This window comes from Ranitomeya variabilis, chromosome 2 (assembly GCF_051348905.1).
Source record: "Ranitomeya variabilis isolate aRanVar5 chromosome 2, aRanVar5.hap1, whole genome shotgun sequence".
Taxonomy (NCBI): Eukaryota; Metazoa; Chordata; class Amphibia; order Anura; family Dendrobatidae; genus Ranitomeya; species Ranitomeya variabilis.
In genome coordinates, this window is record NC_135233.1 from 514,399,323 (window position 1) to 514,420,779 (window position 21,457).

At 40.4% G+C, this 21,457-nt stretch overlaps 1 protein-coding gene across 1 annotated transcript in view; it reads right to left on the reverse strand.

Annotated features, from left to right (window-relative positions):
- The window catches only part of LOC143809680 (uncharacterized), a 202,476-nt gene that overhangs the window by 88,500 nt on the left and 92,519 nt on the right, over positions 1 to 21,457 (reverse strand). Inside the window, exon 2 of the mRNA XM_077292726.1 lies at positions 19,987 to 20,049. The gene's annotated coding sequence lies outside the window, so the exon portion shown is untranslated. The remainder of the gene's footprint in view (positions 1 to 19,986; positions 20,050 to 21,457) is intronic.

A 21,457-nucleotide genomic window follows, 5' to 3' on the forward strand; every position in this document is an offset into this window, starting at 1 on the left:
ACAGATTATCAGGTTTTAAATATATCAGATAGGGATTTTATACATTAGTTAGGACTGCTCTATAAGGGTATACCTTGACGATTTGGTGGAGCAGCTTAGTATACATTTTTTTGCAAAAAAACGTATCAACTAAATAACCTGTTTTCTTTACATCTTTTGACTAGCACTTGCTGATTACTGTGATTTTTTTTTTTTTACAACATAGTATTTTTGACCTCACTGTGCTCTTTTGTGTCTTCAAGTTTTCTGGTGGTGTGAACAGGTTCATATAGACTTGTTCAATGTGCAAGTGGCCCATGTGTTTCTGGTTCTCTAATTGTTCTCTTGTTTCTACAAGACTGGGGAGTCCACCACTCCTCTGTGGGTCATTTGCATTTAAGCTGTTCCATCCTGCATGTCCACATGGTTAGTCCTTCTCTGAACCCTGCTTATTCAGGTACTATACAGATTATCAGGTTTTAAATATATCAGATAGGGATTTTATACATTAGTTAGGACTGCTCTATACGGGTATACCTTGACGATTTGGTGGAGCAGCTTAGTATACATTTTTTTGCAAAAAAACGTATCAACTAAATAACCTGTTTTCTTTACATCTTTTGACTAGCACTTGCTGATTACTGTGATTTTTTTTTTTTTACAACATAGTATTTTTGACCTCACTGTGCTCTTTTGTGTCTTCAAGTTTTCTGGTGGTGTGAACAGGTTCCTATAGACTTGTTCAATGTGCAAGTGGCCCATGTGTTTCTGGTTCTCTAATTGTTCTCTTGTTTCTACAAGACTGGGGAGTCCACCACTCCTCTGTGGGTCATTTGCATTTAAGCTGTTCCATCCTGCATGTCCACATGGATAGTCCTTCTCTGAACCCTGCTTATTCAGGTACTATACAGATTATCAGGTTTTAAATATATCAGATAGGGATTTTATACATTAGTTAGGACTGCTCTATAAGGGTATACCTTGACGATTTGGTGGAGCAGCTTAGTATACATTTTTTTGCAAAAAAACGTATCAACTAAATAACCTGTTTTCTTTACATCTTTTGACTAGCACTTGCTGATTACTGTGATTTTTTTTTTTTTACAACATAGTATTTTTGACCTCACTGTGCTCTTTTGTGTCTTCAAGTTTTCTGGTGGTGTGAACAGGTTCCTATAGACTTGTTCAATGTGCAAGTGGCCCATGTGTTTCTGGTTCTCTAATTGTTCTCTTGTTTCTTACAAGACTGGGGAGTCCACCACTCCTCTGTGGGTCATTTGCATTTAAGCTGTTCCATCCTGCATGTCCACATGGATAGTCCTTCTCTGAACCCTGCTTATTCAGGTACTATACAGATTATCAGGTTTTAAATATATCAGATAGGGATTTTATACATTAGTTAGGACTGCTCTATAAGGGTATACCTTGACGATTTGGTGGAGCAGCTTAGTATACTTTTTTGCAAAAAAACGTATCAACTAAATACCCTGTTTTCTTTACATCTTTTGACTAGCACTTGCTGATTACTGTGATTTTTTTTTTTTACAACATAGTATTTTTGACCTCACTGTGCTCTTTTGTGTCTTCAAGTTTTCTGGTGGTGTGAACAGGTTCCTATAGACTTGTTCAATGTGCAAGTGGCCCATGTGTTTCTGGTTCTCTAATTGTTCTCTTGTTTCTACAAGACTGGGGAGTCCACCACTCCTCTGTGGGTCATTTGCATTTAAGCTGTTCCATCCTGCATGTCCACATGGATAGTCCTTCTCTGAACCCTGCTTATTCAGGTACTATACAGATTATCAGGTTTTAAATATATCAGATAGGGATTTTATACATTAGTTAGGACTGCTCTATAAGGGTATACCTTGACGATTTGGTGGAGCAGCTTAGTATACTTTTTTTGCAAAAAAACGTATCAACTAAATACCCTGTTTTCTTTACATCTTTTGACTAGCACTTGCTGATCACTGTGATTTTTTTTTTACAACATAGTATTTTTGACCTCACTGTGCTCTTTTGTGTCTTCAAGTTTTCTGGTGGTGTGAACAGGTTCCTATAGACTTGTTCAATGTGCAAGTGGCCCATGTGTTTCTGGTTCTCTAATTGTTCTCTTGTTTCTACAAGACTGGGGAGTCCACCACTCCTCTGTGGGTCATTTGCATTTAAGCTGTTCCATCCTGCATGTCCACATGGATAGTCCTTCTCTGAACCCTGCTTATTCAGGTACTATACAGATTATCAGGTTTTAAATATATCAGATAGGGATTTTATACATTAGTTAGGACTGCTCTATAAGGGTATACCTTGACGATTTGGTGGAGCAGCTTAGTATACATTATTTTGCAAAAAAAGTATCAACTAAATACCCTGTTTTCTTTACATCTTTTGACTAGCACTTGCTGATTACTGTGATTTTTTTTTTTTTTTACAACATAGTATTTTTTACCTCACTGTGCTCTTTTGTGTCTTCAAGTTTTCTGGTGGTGTGAACAGTTTCATATAGACTTGTTCAATGTGCAAGTGGCCCATGTGTTTCTGGTTCTCTAATTATTCTCTTGTTTCTACAAGACTGGGGAGTCCACCACTCCTCTGTGGGTCATTTGCATTTAAGCTGTTCCATCCTGCATGTCCACATGGATAGTCCTTCTCTGAACCCTGCTTATTCAGGTACTATACAGATTATCAGGTTTTAAATATATCAGATAGGGATTTTATACATTAGTTAGGACTGCTCTATAAGGGTATACCTTGACGATTTGGTGGAGCAGCTTAGTATACTTTTTTTGCAAAAAAACGTATCAACTAAATACCCTGTTTTCTTTACATCTTTTGACTAGCACTTGCTGATTACTGTGATTTTTTTTTTTTACAACATAGTATTTTTGACCTCACTGTGCTCTTTTGTGTCTTCAAGTTTTCTGGTGGTGTGAACAGGTTCCTATAGACTTGTTCAATGTGCAAGTGGCCCATGTGTTTCTGGTTCTCTAATTGTTCTCTTGTTTCTACAAGACTGGGGAGTCCACCACTCCTCTGTGGGTCATTTGCATTTAAGCTGTTCCATCCTGCATGTCCACATGGATAGTCCTTCTCTGAACCCTGCTTATTCAGGTACTATACAGATTATCAGGTTTTAAATATATCAGATAGGGATTTTATACATTAGTTAGGACTGCTCTATAAGGGTATACCTTGACGATTTGGTGGAGCAGCTTAGTATACATTTTTTTGCAAAAAAACGTATCAACTAAATACCCTGTTTTCTTTACATCTTTTGACTAGCACTTGCTGATTACTGTGATTTTTTTTTTTTTTACAACATAGTATTTTTGACCTCACTGTGCTCTTTTGTGTCTTCAAGTTTTCTGGTGGTGTGAACAGGTTCCTATAGACTTGTTCAATGTGCAAGTGGCCCATGTGTTTCTGGTTCTCTAATTGTTCTCTTGTTTCTACAAGACTGGGGAGTCCACCACTCCTCTGTGGGTCATTTGCATTTAAGCTGTTCCATCCTGCATGTCCACATGGATAGTCCTTCTCTGAACCCTGCTTATTCAGGTACTATACAGATTATCAGGTTTTAAATATATCAGATAGGGATTTTATACATTAGTTAGGACTGCTCTATAAGGGTATACCTTCACGATTTGGTGGAGCAGCTTAGTATGCATTTTTTTGCAAAAAAACGTATCAACTAAATACCCTGTTTTCTTTACATCTTTTGACTAGCACTTGCTGATTACTGTGATTTTTTTTTTTTACAACATAGTATTTTTGACCTCACTGTGCTCTTTTGTGTCTTCAAGTTTTCTGGTGGTGTGAACAGGTTCCTATAGACTTGTTCAATGTGCAAGTGGCCCATGTGTTTCTGGTTCTCTAATTGTTCTCTTGTTTCTACAAGACTGGGGAGTCCACCACTCCTCTGTGGGTCATTTGCATTTAAGCTGTTCCATCCTGCATGTCCACATGGATAGTCCTTCTCTGAACCCTGCTTATTCAGGTACTATACAGATTATCAGGTTTTAAATATATCAGATAGGGATTTTATACATTAGTTAGGACTGCTCTATAAGGGTGTACCTTGACGATTTGGTGGAGCAGCTTAGTATACATTTTTTTGCAAAAAAACGTATCAACTAAATACCCTGTTTTCTTTACATCTTTTGACTAGCACTTGCTGATTACTGTGATTTTTTTTTTTTTACAACATAGTATTTTTGACCTCACTGTGCTCTTTTGTGTCTTCAAGTTTTCTGGTGGTGTGAACAGGTTCCTATAGACTTGTTCAATGTGCAAGTGGCCCTTGTGTTTCTGGTTCTCTAATTGTTCTCTTGTTTCTACAAGACTGGGGAGTCCACCACTCCTCTGTGGGTCATTTGCATTTAAGCTGTTCCATCCTGCATGTCCACATGGATAGTCCTTCTCTGAACCCTGCTTATTCAGGTACTATACAGATTATCAGGTTTTAAATATATCAGATAGGGATTTTATACATTAGTTAGGACTGCTCTATAAGGGTATACCTTGACGATTTGGTGGAGGAGCTTAGTATACATTTTTTTGCAAAAAAACGTATCAACTAAATACCCTGTTTTCTTTACATCTTTTGACTAGCACTTGCTGATTACTGTGATTTTTTTTTTTTTACAACATAGTATTTTTGACCTCACTGTGCTCTTTTGTGTCTTCAAGTTTTCTGGTGGTGTGAACAGGTTCATATAGACTTGTTCAATGTGCAAGTGGCCCATGTGTTTCTGGTTCTCTAATTGTTCTCTTGTTTCTACAAGACTGGGGAGTCCACCACTCCTCTGTGGGTCATTTGCATTTAAGCTGTTCCATCCTGCATGTCCACATGGTTAGTCCTTCTCTGAACCCTGCTTATTCAGGTACTATACAGATTATCAGGTTTTAAATATATCAGATAGGGATTTTATACATTAGTTAGGACTGCTCTATAAGGGTATACCTTGACGATTTGGTGGAGCAGCTTAGTATACATTTTTTTGCAAAAAAACGTATCAACTAAATAACCTGTTTTCTTTACATCTTTTGACTAGCACTTGCTGATTACTGTGATTTTTTTTTTTTTACAACATAGTATTTTTGACCTCACTGTGCTCTTTTGTGTCTTCAAGTTTTCTGGTGGTGTGAACAGGTTCATATAGACTTGTTCAATGTGCAAGTGGCCCATGTGTTTCTGGTTCTCTAATTGTTCTCTTGTTTCTACAAGACTGGGGAGTCCACCACTCCTCTGTGGGTCATTTGCATTTAAGCTGTTCCATCCTGCATGTCCACATGGTTAGTCCTTCTCTGAACCCTGCTTATTCAGGTACTATACAGATTATCAGGTTTTAAATATATCAGATAGGGATTTTATACATTAGTTAGGACTGCTCTATACGGGTATACCTTGACGATTTGGTGGAGCAGCTTAGTATACATTTTTTTGCAAAAAAACGTATCAACTAAATAACCTGTTTTCTTTACATCTTTTGACTAGCACTTGCTGATTACTGTGATTTTTTTTTTTTTACAACATAGTATTTTTGACCTCACTGTGCTCTTTTGTGTCTTCAAGTTTTCTGGTGGTGTGAACAGGTTCCTATAGACTTGTTCAATGTGCAAGTGGCCCATGTGTTTCTGGTTCTCTAATTGTTCTCTTGTTTCTACAAGACTGGGGAGTCCACCACTCCTCTGTGGGTCATTTGCATTTAAGCTGTTCCATCCTGCATGTCCACATGGATAGTCCTTCTCTGAACCCTGCTTATTCAGGTACTATACAGATTATCAGGTTTTAAATATATCAGATAGGGATTTTATACATTAGTTAGGACTGCTCTATAAGGGTGTACCTTGACGATTTGGTGGAGCAGCTTAGTATACATTTTTTTGCAAAAAAACGTATCAACTAAATACCCTGTTTTCTTTACATCTTTTGACTAGCACTTGCTGATTACTGTGATTTTTTTTTTTTTACAACATAGTATTTTTGACCTCACTGTGCTCTTTTGTGTCTTCAAGTTTTCTGGTGGTGTGAACAGGTTCCTATAGACTTGTTCAATGTGCAAGTGGCCCTTGTGTTTCTGGTTCTCTAATTGTTCTCTTGTTTCTACAAGACTGGGGAGTCCACCACTCCTCTGTGGGTCATTTGCATTTAAGCTGTTCCATCCTGCATGTCCACATGGATAGTCCTTCTCTGAACCCTGCTTATTCAGGTACTATACAGATTATCAGGTTTTAAATATATCAGATAGGGATTTTATACATTAGTTAGGACTGCTCTATAAGGGTATACCTTGACGATTTGGTGGAGGAGCTTAGTATACATTTTTTTGCAAAAAAACGTATCAACTAAATACCCTGTTTTCTTTACATCTTTTGACTAGCACTTGCTGATTACTGTGATTTTTTTTTTTTTACAACATAGTATTTTTGACCTCACTGTGCTCTTTTGTGTCTTCAAGTTTTCTGGTGGTGTGAACAGGTTCATATAGACTTGTTCAATGTGCAAGTGGCCCATGTGTTTCTGGTTCTCTAATTGTTCTCTTGTTTCTACAAGACTGGGGAGTCCACCACTCCTCTGTGGGTCATTTGCATTTAAGCTGTTCCATCCTGCATGTCCACATGGTTAGTCCTTCTCTGAACCCTGCTTATTCAGGTACTATACAGATTATCAGGTTTTAAATATATCAGATAGGGATTTTATACATTAGTTAGGACTGCTCTATAAGGGTATACCTTGACGATTTGGTGGAGCAGCTTAGTATACATTTTTTTGCAAAAAAACGTATCAACTAAATAACCTGTTTTCTTTACATCTTTTGACTAGCACTTGCTGATTACTGTGATTTTTTTTTTTTTACAACATAGTATTTTTGACCTCACTGTGCTCTTTTGTGTCTTCAAGTTTTCTGGTGGTGTGAACAGGTTCATATAGACTTGTTCAATGTGCAAGTGGCCCATGTGTTTCTGGTTCTCTAATTGTTCTCTTGTTTCTACAAGACTGGGGAGTCCACCACTCCTCTGTGGGTCATTTGCATTTAAGCTGTTCCATCCTGCATGTCCACATGGTTAGTCCTTCTCTGAACCCTGCTTATTCAGGTACTATACAGATTATCAGGTTTTAAATATATCAGATAGGGATTTTATACATTAGTTAGGACTGCTCTATACGGGTATACCTTGACGATTTGGTGGAGCAGCTTAGTATACATTTTTTTGCAAAAAAACGTATCAACTAAATAACCTGTTTTCTTTACATCTTTTGACTAGCACTTGCTGATTACTGTGATTTTTTTTTTTTTACAACATAGTATTTTTGACCTCACTGTGCTCTTTTGTGTCTTCAAGTTTTCTGGTGGTGTGAACAGGTTCCTATAGACTTGTTCAATGTGCAAGTGGCCCATGTGTTTCTGGTTCTCTAATTGTTCTCTTGTTTCTACAAGACTGGGGAGTCCACCACTCCTCTGTGGGTCATTTGCATTTAAGCTGTTCCATCCTGCATGTCCACATGGATAGTCCTTCTCTGAACCCTGCTTATTCAGGTACTATACAGATTATCAGGTTTTAAATATATCAGATAGGGATTTTATACATTAGTTAGGACTGCTCTATAAGGGTATACCTTGACGATTTGGTGGAGCAGCTTAGTATACATTTTTTTGCAAAAAAACGTATCAACTAAATAACCTGTTTTCTTTACATCTTTTGACTAGCACTTGCTGATTACTGTGATTTTTTTTTTTTTACAACATAGTATTTTTGACCTCACTGTGCTCTTTTGTGTCTTCAAGTTTTCTGGTGGTGTGAACAGGTTCCTATAGACTTGTTCAATGTGCAAGTGGCCCATGTGTTTCTGGTTCTCTAATTGTTCTCTTGTTTCTACAAGACTGGGGAGTCCACCACTCCTCTGTGGGTCATTTGCATTTAAGCTGTTCCATCCTGCATGTCCACATGGATAGTCCTTCTCTGAACCCTGCTTATTCAGGTACTATACAGATTATCAGGTTTTAAATATATCAGATAGGGATTTTATACATTAGTTAGGACTGCTTTATAAGGGTATACCTTGACGATTTGGTGGAGCAGCTTAGTATACATTTTTTTGCAAAAAAACGTATCAACTAAATACCCTGTTTTCTTTACATCTTTTGACTAGCACTTGCTGATTACTGTGATTTTTTTTTTTTTTACAACATAGTATTTTTTACCTCACTGTGCTCTTTTGTGTCTTCAAGTTTTCTGGTGGTGTGAACAGGTTCCTATAGACTTGTTCAATGTGCAAGTGGCCCATGTGTTTCTGGTTCTCTAATTGTTCTCTTGTTTCTACAAGACTGGGGAGTCCACCACTCCTCTGTGGGTCATTTGCATTTAAGCTGTTCCATCCTGCATGTCCACATGGATAGTCCTTCTCTGAACCCTGCTTATTCAGGTACTATACAGATTATCAGGTTTTAAATATATCAGATAGGGATTTTATACATTAGTTAGGACTGCTCTATAAGGGTATACCTTGACGATTTGGTGGAGCAGCTTAGTATGCATTTTTTTGCAAAAAAACGTATCAACTAAATACCCTGTTTTCTTTACATCTTTTGACTAGCACTTGCTAATTACTGTGATTTTTTTTTTTTTTTTTACAACATAGTATTTTTGACCTCACTGTGCTCTTTTGTGTCTTCAAGTTTTCTGGTGGTGTGAACAGGTTCCTATAGACTTGTTCAATGTGCAAGTGGCCCATGTGTTTCTGGTTCTCTAATTGTTCTCTTGTTTCTACAAGACTGGGGAGTCCACCACTCCTCTGTGGGTCATTTGCATTTAAGCTGTTCCATCCTGCATGTCCACATGGATAGTCCTTCTCTGAACCCTGCTTATTCAGGTACTATACAGATTATCAGGTTTTAAATATATCAGATAGGGATTTTATACATTAGTTAGGACTGCTCTATAAGGGTATACCTTGACGATTTGGTGGAGCAGCTTAGTATGCATTTTTTTGCAAAAAAACGTATCAACTAAATACCCTGTTTTCTTTACATCTTTTGACTAGCACTTGCTGATTACTGTGATTTTTTTTTTTTTACAACATAGTATTTTTGACCTCACTGTGCTCTTTTGTGTCTTCAAGTTTTCTGGTGGTGTGAACAGGTTCCTATAGACTTGTTCAATGTGCAAGTGGCCCATGTGTTTCTGGTTCTCTAATTGTTCTCTTGTTTCTACAAGACTGGGGAGTCCACCACTCCTCTGTGGGTCATTTGCATTTAAGCTGTTCCATCCTGCATGTCCACATGGATAGTCCTTCTCTGAACCCTGCTTATTCAGGTACTATACAGATTATCAGGTTTTAAATATATCAGATAGGGATTTTATACATTAGTTAGGACTGCTTTATAAGGGTATACCTTGACGATTTGGTGGAGCAGCTTAGTATACATTTTTTTGCAAAAAAACGTATCAACTAAATACCCTGTTTTCTTTACATCTTTTGACTAGCACTTGCTGATTACTGTGATTTTTTTTTTTTTTACAACATAGTATTTTTGACCTCACTGTGCTCTTTTGTGTCTTCAAGTTTTCTGGTGGTGTGAACAGGTTCCTATAGACTTGTTCAATGTGCAAGTGGCCCATGTGTTTCTGGTTCTCTAATTGTTCTCTTGTTTCTACAAGACTGGGGAGTCCACCACTCCTCTGTGGGTCATTTGCATTTAAGCTGTTCCATCCTGCATGTCCACATGGATAGTCCTTCTCTGAACCCTGCTTATTCAGGTACTATACAGATTATCAGGTTTTAAATATATCAGATAGGGATTTTATACATTAGTTAGGACTGCTCTATAAGGGTATACCTTGACGATTTGGTGGAGCAGCTTAGTATACATTTTTTTGCAAAAAAACGTATCAACTAAATACCCTGTTTTCTTTACATCTTTTGACTAGCACTTGCTGATTACTGTGATTTTTTTTTTTTTACAACATAGTATTTTTGACCTCACTGTGCTCTTTTGTGTCTTCACGTTTTCTGGTGGTGTGAACAGGTTCCTATAGACTTGTTCAATGTGCAAGTGGCCCATGTGTTTCTGGTTCTCTAATTGTTCTCTTGTTTCTACAAGACTGGGGAGTCCACCACTCCTCTGTGGGTCATTTGCATTTAAGCTGTTCCATCCTGCATGTCCACATGGATAGTCCTTCTCTGAACCCTGCTTATTCAGGTACTATACAGATTATCAGGTTTTAAATATATCAGATAGGGATTTTATACATTAGTTAGGACTGCTCTATAAGGGTATACCTTGACGATTTGGTGGAGCAGCTTAGTATACATTTTTTTGCAAAAAAACGTATCAACTAAATACCCTGTTTTCTTTACATCTTTTGACTAGCACTTGCTGATTACTGTGATTTTTTTTTTTTTTTACAACATAGTATTTTTGACCTCACTGTGCTCTTTTGTGTCTTCAAGTTTTCTGGTGGTGTGAACAGGTTCCTATAGACTTGTTCAATGTGCAAGTGGCCCATGTGTTTCTGGTTCTCTAATTGTTCTCTTGTTTCTACAAGACTGGGGAGTCCACCACTCCTCTGTGGGTCATTTGCATTTAAGCTGTTCCATCCTGCATGTCCACATGGATAGTCCTTCTCTGAACCCTGCTTATTCAGGTACTATACAGATTATCAGGTTTTAAATATATCAGATAGGGATTTTATACATTAGTTAGGACTGCTCTATAAGGGTATACCTTGACGATTTGGTGGAGCAGCTTAGTATACATTTTTTTGCAAAAAAACGTATCAACTAAATACCCTGTTTTCTTTACATCTTTTGACTAGCACTTGCTGATTACTGTGATTTTTTTTTTTTACAACATAGTATTTTTGACCTCACTGTGCTCTTTTGTGTCTTCAAGTTTTCTGGTGGTGTGAACAGGTTCCTATAGACTTGTTCAATGAGCAAGTGGCCCATGTGTTTCTGGTTCTCTAATTGTTCTCTTGTTTCTACAAGACTGGGGAGTCCACCACTCCTCTGTGGGTCATTTGCATTTAAGCTGTTCCATTCTGCATGTCCACATGGATAGTCCTTCTCTGAACCCTGCTTATTCAGGTACTATACAGATTATCAGGTTTTAAATATATCAGATAGGGATTTTATACATTAGTTAGGACTGCTCTATAAGGGTATACCTTGACGATTTGGTGGAGCAGCTTAGTATACATTTTTTTGCAAAAAAACGTATCAACTAAATACCCTGTTTTCTTTACATCTTTTGACTAGCACTTGCTGATTACTGTGATTTTTTTTTTTTTTACAACATAGTATTTTTGACCTCACTGTGCTCTTTTGTGTCTTCAAGTTTTCTGGTGGTGTGAACAGGTTCCTATAGACTTGTTCAATGTGCAAGTGGCCCATGTGTTTCTGGTTCTCTAATTGTTCTCTTGTTTCTACAAGACTGGGGAGTCCACCACTCCTCTGTGGGTCATTTGCATTTAAGCTGTTCCATCCTGCATGTCCACATGGATAGTCCTTCTCTGAACCCTGCTTATTCAGGTACTATACAGATTATCAGGTTTTAAATATATCAGATAGGGATTTTATACATTAGTTAGGACTGCTCTATAAGGGTATACCTTGACGATTTGGTGGAGCAGCTTAGTATACATTTTTTTTGCAAAAAAACGTATCAACTAAATACCCTGTTTTCTTTACATCTTTTGACTAGCACTTGCTGATTACTGTGATTTTTTTTTTTTTTACAACATAGTATTTTTGACCTCACTGTGCTCTTTTGTGTCTTTATGATTACTCTATGTCTGGACTTCTTATGAATTTGCAATAAAAAGGGATTTTCATGAGGATCCCATGCTGGGTGTATCTTCCTTTTCTCTTCATTGTTTCATGCTGTATTACAAGACATTCCATGCAGAGCAGACCTTTGGTCCATGAATGAGCTGCATATCAGGTTACCGCAAGGTTTCCAATGATGGTCTAAAGAAGTTCATTTTTTAGGCACACTTAAAGCGTGGCAATTGGGATTAATTGCATTGCCCTGGGTAGTGAGAAGTCTTGGAGATACGAGTGGGAGGTTTGGATTATTGAGGATTTTAGTCTTAAGCAGAGATGACCGAATATTTAAAAGTTTGGTTCAGATTACAATTGCCAAATTTGCAATATTTACCAAATAATTTGTTGAATAATCATCGAACATAACCGAATGTCATTCATGTCAATGGGAGGCAAAAACAAACGCATGCACCACACCTTATAATGGCCCCAAATGCTGCCAAGAAACATCAAATGAGGGACAGACACCAGGAAAATGGCCTCAATTCACCCACAGTACAAATTGTTACATGGCACTGCAGTAATCAGCCATGCATGAAGTTTCAGGGTCTGGGACAGCATTTACTGCTTTCAATTGAACGTCATAGTAAGACGAGGTGGGTGAGAGATCGGTGTAGGCCTGCTGTGCTGAGAGCCCTGATACCACATGCAACAGCTCAACCTGCTTTTATGCTCAGCCACACTCAGGTGGCACAAATATCATAAATGTCATAGACTACTATTGTCAGAAAAATCTATGGATAGTAACACGGGTAGTGGATTCCAAGGAAGTGGAGGCCTGATCATCTTGGAGTCCTACTGCTACAGGTAACACGCATGAAGAAAACCCAACCAGGAGTCTACAAATTTAGAAAAATTAGTGGCAGACACCAACAAAGTGCCATCATTGCAATAGAGTAAAACTAGTATAGCAGGAACCGACATATCTTCCACTACGCCCAATCCAGCAGACGGACACGCAACCAGGAGTGTTCACATTGCCAAAAATTAAAGGCAGACACCAAAGTAACATAGCACGTAGTTTTTAAGGTTGAAGGAAGACTTTTAGTTCATCTAGTTCAACCCATATCCTAACTTAACAACTTTACATGCCCTAAAATGTTGATCAGGAGAAAGGCAAAAATAAAAACGTGGCAAACGGTAAGCTCCACATTGGGGAAAAAAATTCCTTTCCAACTCCACATACGGCAATCAGACTAGTTCCCAGGATCAACGCTCTTTCAAGGAATCTAGTGTATATAACCTGTAACATTATACTTTTGAAGAAATGCATCCAGTCCCCTCTTAAATTTTAGTAATGAATCACTCATTGCAACACAATACGGCAGAGAGTTCCATAGTCTCACTGCTCTTACAGTAAAGAATCCGCGTCTGTTATTATGCTTAAACCTTCTTTCCTCCAGACGTAGAGGATGCCCCCTTGTCCCTGTCTCAGGTCTATGATTAAAAAGATCATCAGAAAGGTCTTTGTACTTTCGCCTCATATATTTATACATTAACATAAGATCACCCCTTAGCCTTCGTTTTTTCCAAACTAAATAACCCCAAGCATGATAACATGTCTTGGTTTTGCCGACCCCCCCAGTCCTCTAATAACCTTGGTCGCTCTTCTCTGCACCCACTCTAGTTCAGCTGTGTCTTTCTTATACACCGGAGACCAGAACTGTGCACAGTATTCTAAGTGTGGTCGAACTAGTGACTAGTATAAAGGTAAAATTAGGTTCTCCTCATGACCATCTATACCTCTTTTAATGGATCTCATTATTCTATTTGCCTTTGTAGCAGCTGCCTGACACTGGCCACTGAATATGAGTTTGTTATCCACCCATACACCCAGGTCTTTTTCAGTGACAGTTTTGCCCAGAGTTTTACAATTAAGCTTATAATAATACATCTTATTTCTTCTGCCCAAGTGCATGACCTTACATTTATCCCCATTAAAGCTCATTTGCCATTTATCAGCCCAAGCTTCTAGTTTACTTAAATCCTCCTGTAATATAAAATTGTCCTCCCCTGTATTGATTACCCTGCAGAGTTTAGTGTCATCTGCAAAAATTGAAATTCTACTCTGTATGCCCCCTACAAGGTCATTAATAAATATGTTAAAAAGATGCGGGCCTAATACTGACCCCTTTGGTACCCCACTGCTAACCGCGACCCAGTCCTAGTGTGCTCCAATAATAACCACCCTTTGTTTCCTATCCCTGAGCCAGCTCTCAATCCACTTACACATATTTTCCCTTATGTATCAACCTTTTGTGTGACACCTTATCAAAAGCTTTTGAAAAGTCCATATACACCATGTCCACTCTGTGTGTACTTGGTCCAATCCAGAACTTACCTCTTTATAGAAGCTTATCAGATTAGCCGGACAGGAACGGTTCCAAGTAAACCCATGTTGGTATTGGGTCATGAGGTTATTCCTCTTCAGATACTCCAGTATAGCATCCCTTAGAATGCCCTCCAGGATTTTACCCACAGTAGAGGTTAAGCTTACTGGCCTATAATTCCCGAGTTCAGTTTTTGTCCCCTTTTTGAATATTGGCACCACATTTGCTATACGCCAGTCCTGTGGTACAGACCCTGTTATTATGGAGTCTTTAAAGATTAAAAATAATGGTCTATCAATGACTGTACTTAATTCCTGCAGTACTCGGGGGTGTATCCCATCGGGCATGAGGATTTGTCAACATTAGTGATTTTTAGACTCCGCCGTACTTCTTGCTGGGTTAAGCATGTGACATTTAATGAGGAATTTTTGTTATCACTAATCATGTTGTCCGTCATGGAATTTTCTTGTGTAAATACTGATGAAAAAAGTCATTTAACAGATTGGCCTTATTCTCATCCTCAACCACCATTTCACCCAGACTATTTTTAAGGGGGCCAACACTATCATTTTTTAGTTTCTTACTATTTATGTAGTTAAAGAATATTTTGGGATTATATGGTTGCAGTCTACAATATGTAGGCCGCACCATACAAACGATGCATGCAAGACTAAATAAAAATAGAATATAATAGAAAATAGAACATAAAAAATGGCTTCATGCTGCACAGCTTATCGAAGCATTTTTTATTGATGCACCAAAAAAATTGGAAAGCGATGCAACTAACAATTATTGACCATATACCTGAGTATGTAACAGACTGTCTGAGTAATTTAATAAAAAAAGAAAGCTTCTGGATTTTTAAGCTTGGCACAATGGCTCCTGAGGGTCTGAACCTCATGAATGAGAACGTTACTAAATAGATGTCTATTTGTATTTGTTTTCCTTATTTTATGATATTTTTGTATGCTGATTTTTTATTATTACTTTAGTGATTATTTTTCATTCTTATTTTTCTTTTAATTGGTTTTTATTAGGAAATTTGCTGCTGCTAAAATCTTGTAACAAATGATACATGTCGACTATCTGTATATTATATTTTTTGCTTTGCTGCTAAAATGTTGTAATAAATGATACTGTCAAGTCAGACGCTGTTCATACCAGGGCGTTCGACAGACAGCGGTAATTCCGCTTTTGTCCACTATGCGCTCATTGCCGTCGGCTATATTTTAATTAGCTGGTCCAGGGTTAATTTAGCTGGTGCTCTGATTGGAAGCTGGGCCACGCCCACTGCCTTTAAATAGTTCTTCTGAACATTGGGCGTCGCCGATTATAGCTTCTATCTAGTGCTTGGTTATCTCGGTCTGGAGTGGTGAGCTAGGAGTTGGAGTATCGTTGCTGGTGGTGTATTTCCCTTTGTCTTATTTACTCCTTCCTATATTTGTATTTATTTTGCCCTGCGCATTTATAGTGTATTCCTGAGTGACTGCGGCGTGGTGTATATTTTCCGTTATCCTTGTCTGTGCTAACTGTGGGTATTGGTGTATGATCTTTTCACTGGGTGGTGGGAGGTGGTTTCAGCCTAGGGTTGAAACAGGAGACAGGGTGAGGGTCGAGGCCTAGACATGCACACCATCAGTGTAAACTCTAGGTAGAGGGTCAGTCAGGATTTCCCTAGTCTGAGGGAAAATGCAGGGGCTCGGGTTATTAGCTCTTGCCCACCTAGTCTTCCCGTGACATTATAATCGGCCTTAAAAACAAAAAAAAGGGGTTTCCTGTTTTTTTTTTTTGTCATGGATCCCATGACTTCCATAACCCGCCAGTTGGAGGCGCTGTCCCTACAGGTCACTGAGTTGAGGGGGGCAGTGCAGCAACAGGGACTAGCAGTATCTAATGTGCAAGCTGGAGTGACAGGTAGAGTTGCTGAGCCTAAGTTTCCTTTGCCTGAAAAATTTGCTGGGGAACGCAGTAAATTTGTTTCTTTTCATGAAGCTTGCAAACTATATTTCTGTATGCGCCCGATCTCCTCAGGTAATGAGGCTCAGCGTGTGGGCCTGGTGTTGTAATTATTAAGCGGGGATCCACATGCATAGGCGTTTTCTTTGCCATCTGATTCTGCTGCATTTTTTCCTTTCTTGCAAACATTTACAATGAGCCTGACAGAATGGCTCTAGCAGAATCTAAGATATGCACTATTCGCCAGGGGGAGCGAGTTGCAGAGGATTACTGTTCTGAATTTCGTCGCTGGGTGATCGATACACAGTGGAATGATCCAGCGCTGCGGAGTCAGTTTATTCATGGGGTTTCTGCAAGGGTTAAAAAAGCCCTTCTGATGTACGAGACTCCTACTTCTCTAGGTTCCGCTATGAGTCTGGTTGTCCGCATTGATCGCCGTTTGCGTCAGGGGGAGCATGAGACACCGCCTATGGGAGAGGCTTTAGGTTCACGTGTGGTTGCTGCAGGTGAGCCCACGGAGCCTATGCAAATCGCAGGGGTGTCACATGTGAAGCGTCAAGCCCCTGAGCTAAGAAAGCAAGGGAGCCTGTTTTTACTGCGGTAAGACTGGTCATTTTATTAACATCTGTCCTCTGCTGTCTAAGAAAAATGCAACGGCGGAAAACTTCTAAGCTCAGAGGGTGTGGAGGAGACAAATCTGAGCTTATGTATATCCTCCATGGTGGATTCTCAATGCATGCTCCCTGCTAAGGTTATTATCGCTGGCAGTGAGCTGCCAGTTACTGTTTTTGTGGATAGTGGTTCAGCCACAAATCTCATTGATGAGGAGTTTGTGCGCACAGCAGGTTTTAGGATTGAAAAAACTGCCTCATCCTATCCGCGTGGTCACCATCAATGCTGCTCCTTTCTCACAGGGGGAGATTACTGAATTTGTGGCTGAGGTGAAACTCCACATTAGGGTTCTACATTCCGAGCAGGTTACATGTAAGGTGCTCAGGAATCTTCCTGCTCAGGTGGTTTTGGGTTTTCCATGGTTGTCTATGCACAACCCGGTAACTGACTGGAAAACTCAGGACATAATTCAGTGGAGTGAGTTCTGCCAGGAGAACTGCCTGGCCACATGTGTGTCTGCTGTGACTTCAAGCGTTCCGGAGTCACTTCTGGATTTTGTGGATGTGTTCTCTGAGAATGGTTGTTCAGAGTTGCCGCCACATCGCCCCTATTACTGTACTATCAGGTTTAAACCAGGGGCCAAATTGCCTAAAGCAAGGATGTTTAACATCTCCGGTCCGGAGAGACAAGCGTTAAAGGATTACATTGCTGAAAGTTTGAGCAAAGGGCACATCAGGCCTTCATCCTCGCCTGTGGCAGCAGGGTTCTTTTTCGTGAAGAAGAAAGATGGCGGATTACGCCCGTGTTTGGATTTCAGGGAATTGAACCAGATTACGGTTCGTGATCCATACCCTATGCCACTGATACCAGATTTGTTCAACCAGGTGGCAGGTGCTAAGTGGTTTACCAAGCTTGACCTCAGGGGGGCGTACAACCTCATAAGAGTCCGTCAAGGTGATGAGTGGAAGACGGCTTTTAATACCCCTGAGGGTCATTTTGAAAATTTGGTGATGCCATTTGGGTTATATTGTGTCTGCTTCTGGTTTTAAAATGGACGCCGCTAAGGTGCAAGCGGTGCTGCATTGGGAACGGCCTGATAACCTGAAAGCACTTCAGCGGTTCCTTGGGTTTTCTAAACACTATAGGAAATTTATCAAGGATTTTTCCATCATTGCTAAATCGCTAACTGACATGACTAAAAAGGGTACCAATTTCTCCATTTGGCCTGAGGCTGCTGTGCGCGCATTTGAATTTCTTAAGAACAGTTTTGTTTCAGCCCCCATTCTTGTGCAGCCAGACATATCAAAACCTTTTGTTGTGGAATTTGATGCGTCTGAGGTTGGTGTGGGGGCGGTACTATCACAAGGCTCATCTTTGAGTGATTTGCGTCCATGCACCTATTTTTCCAAGAAACTGTCGTCCGCCGAACGTAACTACGATATCGGCAACAGGGAGTTGTTGGCAATCAAGTTGGCCTTTGAGGAATGGTGACACCAAATTTTTGGGCTGAAAGTGCCCCTCTCAGCTTATACTCGAGTCATGTTCGGCGGTGGGTGAGGGGGAGAGAGGATTGTCGCATACTCACCTGGTCCCGGCGCTCCTAACGCTGTCCCAGCCTGTCCCATGGTCTCCCTCGCTGCAGCTCTTCCTCTATTCAGCAGTCACGTGGTACCGCTCATTAAAGTAATGAATATGGACTCCACTCCCATAGGGGCGGAGCCGCATATTCATTACTGTAATGAGCGGTATCAGTGACCACTCACTACAGGAAGTTCTGCCACTCCCGGAGACCATGGGACAGGCAGGGACAGCGTCAGGAGCGCCGGGACCAGGTGAGTATTTCATATTCACCTGTCCGCGTTCCATTCACCGGGCGCCGCTCCATCTTCCTGTCCTCTTGCAATAACTATGCAGGTCAGAGGGCGTGATGACGTATTAGTGTGTGCGCCGCCCTCTGCCTGAACAGTCAGTGCGGAGAGACGGGACGCTGAGGAGCAGCGGGCAGCGACGAGAGGTATGTTTTTTTTTATTGCAGCAGCAGCATTACATGTGGCACAATGCTGTATGGAGCGTCTATGGGGCCATAACTGCATGGAGCATTATATGGAGCATCTATGGGGCCATAACTGTATGGAGCATTATATGGGGCATCTATGGGGCCATAACTGCCTGGAGCATTATATGGGGCATCTATGGGGCCATAACTGCATGGAGCATTATATGGGGCATCTATGGGGCCACAAATAACTGCATGGAGCATTATATGGGGCATTATATGGAGCATCTATGGGGCCATAACTGCATGGAGCATTATATGGGGCCATAACTGCATGGAGCATTATATGGAGCATCTATGGGGCCATAACTGCATGGAGCATTATATGGGGCATCTATGGGGCCATAACTGCATGGAGCATTATATGGAGCATCTATGGGGCCATAAAGAATTGCATGGAGTATTATATGGGGCATCTATGGGGCCATAAAGAACTGCATGGATTATTATATGCGGCCATAACTGCATTGAGCATTATATGGGGCAACTATGGGGCCATAAAGAACTGCATGGAGCATTATATGGGGCATCTATGGGGCCATAAAGAACTGCATGGAGCATTATATGGGGCTCCTGATTCAATATGGATATTCAAAAACACTTAACGTACTGATGTCTCAATTACTTTTACTTTTATTGGTATCCATTTTTATTTTTGACATATACCGGTAGCTGCTGCATTTCCCACCCTAGGCTTATACTTGAGTCAATAAGTTTTCCCAGTTATTTGTTTCAAAATTAGGGGGGTCAGCTTATACTCAAGTATATACGGTAAAATTACTTCCAAATATCCCCCATCCTGTCTTTTTGATTAACATGCCAGACCTATAATAAAGACTATCACAGGCACAGCAGTAATTTTCATTTTTATACCCAACAAAGCCAAAGAGTTGATAAGGTTGAAGAAAGAAAAGTACTATCAAGTCCAATGTATTATTATATTGTGCTGAGCCAGAGTAGAGTAATACACTACACTAGGGAAAAAACTTATTTTCCAACTGCAAATCAGGCGACCAGAATAAATTCCTGAATTGCGTTCTAACTGCAGAAATCTGAATGCAACATTTGGCTCTTTTACAAATGCACCAAGATCCTAAATTCTGTGGGCTCTCATCTGTTTTGATAGTGTAGGGGCTGACCAGGGGCGCAGTTGTGTCCAAGGCATTATGGGTCTGGCAGACTCTGGTCTCCCGCTACATAAAAATCACATCTCACTTTGAGCTTACTTGTGTTCCCGTTTTCTGCTCCTTCTGGAATTGCCGTCTGCTCTTCAGGGTTACTTTCAGTCGCTATTGAACAAAAACAGACACACAGTCTGATTGCAACTCAAAATGGGTAACTTTACTTGACATGCTTTGCAGCACATCCTTATCAGAAACATTCTCAGCATCAAAGTCCATATAGTTCACACCCTGTACTCTCCCTGTACTCCATGTCATGTCCTTTCGTACATTAAGGAGTAATAGCGCCTTAGTGATGTAAACTCACTACATTTGAGAATTCACTTGTCTGTTTTACCATGGACCTTTAAGCTTGAGCCCAAGCAATGACCTGCCACATGATGAACAATCTGCGTTCTGTATATCTTTCGGAACTCTTTCTCTACTCAACTTCTCATTGTTGAAATGCTGCTGCTGAAGACTGTCCTTCTGTCCCTATAGGACTCTGAATGACTGAGTTCTATATTTCAAACATTGTGTGGCTGCTGCGCTGTTCTGAGCCTAAAGCCCGTGTGGATGCTTCTGGCGCTTAGGCCCTTCTGAGCTCTCCAAACCCAATACACTTACCACACAGCAGCCCCTCCTACAATGAACCATTTGCCTACACTATGTTCTTGAATACACTACGAATACTATAGTCCCCCCATCTACTGGCCATAATTGAACACTACACTTTCCCTATACTAGACATAGCAACAACAGTATAACATTATATATATGTGAAGCCACAGGGTCCTGGTAGTCACAGTGGCATTGCTTTCCTCATCGGGAGAGTGATGTCACGCTTGGAAGCGATGAATGATCTCTTTTATCAGGTAACCACAATGCACACAACATGTTCACACTCCAGGCCAGAAGGGAGAGCTCTGAACCGAGATTAAGGGGAGCTTCCCTGTATTCTGGTCTAGAGGGAAAAAAGGAGAGAGCAGTCAGACATTGAGTGTCGGAAGGACTGAAGGGGCCGTGTAACCTGAGTTGCTACAGCTCCTGGAGAAAGAGAGAGAATACGAAAGGAATAATATTGCTTAGTGAGTGTGTAGGAGAGCGAAGCACAGGAAAGTGACATTTGGGGAGGACAGCTGCGATTGAGCTATCTTCCTGTGAAGCGCAGATTACCGGTAGCCGGAGGACTGAGGTTGTGAGGGACTCAAAAACTTACAGCAGAAACCGGCAGGACAGCTGGATTGTACATCACCTGTCTACCCTAATACCCAGAAGGCACAGTGGCACATAGAGCCAGGGTCGTGATAGAGACCCTGTAAAAAGGCTCGAGTTACCTGTCATACGGGTTTGTGTCCCACCTTTATGGAGGTCAGAGAACTGTGAGGACCTTACCAGAAGCCATAGGCAGTAAGGGACTACAATACAATCGCGCTTTGAGGAAGGCTTTTAACTCCACCTGGTAAAGGGGACACTGAATTAGCTTCCAAGCTGCCTGGACCCTGCCTGCACCTGTGATGTGGTGCCCTGGACTGTG